Here is a 3,357-nt window from a genome sequence, read left to right as displayed (position 1 = left end):
GTGTAAAAGCTTCTCTGTTTCATTAACTACTTCATAATCATTTCTTCACTTTTTATCTTAACTGATTCTTCTTCCATTACACTCAAGTCATTTATTGTGTTTTGAGGGAGTGTACATATCAAGTTACGGAACAGATAAACCTCTTGTGGCAATCTGTTGTATATTGAATTATCTAACGGGCTATAGATCAAAGGAGTGTCCTGTCCATCTTCAATCGTATTCACCAAATAATCTTTAATTGTTGTTTTAGATGACTCTAGTTGGTGCATGTATCTTTCAATAGCAGGTATAGAATTAATCAATATTTCCAATTCATCTCTGAGAAGCACCTTATCATCGTGGGATGAAAGGTTTCTAACTCGTACAAATAAATCACCACGAACTTTAATATTACCAACTTCAATATCAGAACTTTCCACAGTTATATTAGTTTTCTTCCCATATACTTTGTTAATGAGGTAGCAATGAATTAGGTGTATGGATTTGTTAAAAGAGTTCCATGAATCTTCAAAAAATGTTATTTGTTTTCCTCCATGATTAAGTAAAACACCTGGTGAATAATCCAGAAATTTACAAAATCCAACCGTAACATTTTTGTTGGTGCATACGGATAAGGGATATACAATGCGCAAAAATATTTCACTCAACATGAAAAAAGGAATGCACTCTTGTTGTTTTTTCATACGTTTGTTTGATGTTTTCTTTTCAATGATTATTTTTTCTTGATGGTTATTTTGGATCATTTCATTGGTATTGGTTGTATCATCTGTGTTATCTTCATTGATTTTTCTTTTCAAATTTTGCGTCAACAAATATTGTTCATTGTTAGAATTTTCAAGATCGTTTTCTTTTAGAAAATAACTGTCGTTTTCCGACTCGTTGTGTAAATTTCCGAAAACCTCCATTTTGTTGAAACCGATGTTTCCACGATGAATGTGCTTTCAAGTCTGAACCTTTTCATGTGTGTCCACTCATACTTATACCGATTTCAAGATATTAGGATTGGGGATAGGTGTCATATTACAACACTTTTTTTACAATCCCTGTAAGCGGGGTGTATGTGACAATTGAATCATGTAAGATCAAACAGTAAGCCGTAGTGTTTGCAGGGATATTATCTTCAAACTCTAGTTCCAAACGAATGTCAACTGTTGATGATTTTAACGATTCATTTTGTTTTGAACAGTCAATAACAATTATTGGGGCATCGGACGCAAACATTTTAGGGTCAAGCAGGGGTGAGTTTGTTTTTCCATAGTAGGATGATTGAAATCTTGCATACATATCATACAGTAGAGAAAATCTGTTTTTTGTAAATGTAACATTTAAGTTGTCATATGGAAAAAACTGAGAATTGAGAAACAACTTGACATTTGTAAGATTACAATGGTCAAATTTTCCTGCATGTTTAGTTATTTCATTTCTTTTTCCATTTTGCAATGCAAATATAACATATCTTGGTTTCTCTAGTTGAGTAGAGGTTTTTATGCTCCATGTGTGTCTTTGTGTAGTTGGGAGAGATGGGTATTCGTGCATTTCCCAACTCCTAAAGGGTAACACAATTTCCCGGTCCGAATTTAACTGCTTCAGAATAGCTAAGCGATGTTCATCAGCTATTTTAAGATGAGGTACTCTCCAAACAATCTTATCTAGAAAAACTTTCCACTCCAATTTATCTGAGGTTGTTCCATCAGGTGCAACAATCAAATCATTGTTTGTTGATGAGCGTAATAAAACCAACTCATGTTTTATATTAATTATTATCCTTTTATAGTCCTCTGTAAATCCAAGTAGCATCCAAAGTGGCACGCAAAAATCAAAGTATCCATTGGACGAAGGTGTAAAAGAGTTATGAGAAGGTAGTACCCAACCAGATGTATGTAGACTATTAGTTTCCTTGGATGATAAAGAAACAAGGTTTTTTAAAGTACTAGAAATGCCTACTCGCTTAGTAGAGTCTACTGTAATCCCTGATAATTCATACCTGATTTCTTCGAATAGATACGACATTGGATTGTTAATAAATGGCACAGTTGAGCCTGCTGTCATTCCATCTTTTTTAGTTACCCTACCTTCTATGTATAGGTAACTTTCACAAGGTAATGTGTAAGCATCCTGTTGTTGAATTGGTATACGAATTTCATCGTTATTTCCAAATTTTGATGAAGCGTAAGGATGATGAGTGTGGTACTCTTTTTCCCAAAGGCTCTCGTCGAACAGAGGTCCTTGGCGAACGTTCAATACGTCCATGTTCACTTACAATCAATCCAATTTCTTCCAAGAAATTTATGTTTTCTCTCGTTAACTGGTTGCTAGTTGCTGAAGAAATGAGAGCTTCCTTTGGAGACTCTCTTCTTATAAAGCTTAGCCCCATTGATTTTTTTCTTTTACGTTGTGGCTCTAATGTGCAGCCTCAATGATATATCTTCACCTCTAAAGTCCACGGGGTTATCGTCTTGATCTAATATGCTCACCTCAATGTCTGAAATAGAAGTGGTATTTAAAGGCAGGTACACGAGGTTATGAGGTTTTTCAATTATTTTAAATCCTGGTGCAACAGTCGGGTAAAATGTGTGTAAAATATGGTGGTTACCACCGTTTTTATACGATCCTTGTACAATATTACACATTATATTTATTGCATTCACTTTTATTATATTTACTGTATCTGGTCCGATATGAGTTTTGTTAGGCTCCAGTATTTCAGTCGAAGGAGGAAATCCTAATAACATTCCCAAAGACTTTGGTTGTTTAAAATCAATGTAAAACCTTGATTTAACTTCTGTTCTTAGTAAACTATTATTCGCTTAAATTTCAATGTTTTCTTTCCCCATTTTCTTTTGTAGTTCCTCATTAATGGATTCAATTTCATAAGAACCTGTGCCCAACGTAACTGTTTCCATAAACTGTGACCCATCACTGGAACGCTTTTTCTTGTAATAGTGAAATTTATTGTTTACATCTTCCGTTATGTTTGGAATGGAATTGTATGTTGTAAAGTCCAGAAGGGTGACCTCCCATATTTTATCTTGTTGTAAATGTAAAGCAGGAAATAGAGTTGTCCGTAGACTTGATGTTTTTCCATCAATCGCCACTGTATATGATGACATCTTAAAGCATACTAACACTTGTCGCTAGAAACTCTAAACATAAATGACCACAAACAAGTGTATTGAAGTTTTGCATCCTATCATAGTTATACAAAATTTCATCCGCTCCAATAAAATATTTTTGAAGCTCTAGAGGTGGAGGAAGATTTCCAAAACTATCAAAGTAGTAAACTTTATTTTTAAGTTTCTTATAACAAACCCAGTGAGTCCCCGGACCACTTGATGCATCTAGATTAACTATACCCGT

Source organism: Macrosteles quadrilineatus, unplaced genomic scaffold (genome assembly GCF_028750875.1).
Source record: "Macrosteles quadrilineatus isolate MER2022 unplaced genomic scaffold, UCM_ALF_1.0 Scaffold_35__1_contigs__length_1230758, whole genome shotgun sequence".
NCBI classification, from domain to species: domain Eukaryota; kingdom Metazoa; phylum Arthropoda; class Insecta; order Hemiptera; family Cicadellidae; genus Macrosteles; species Macrosteles quadrilineatus.
Note: the sequence above shows the minus strand (reverse complement) of the source record.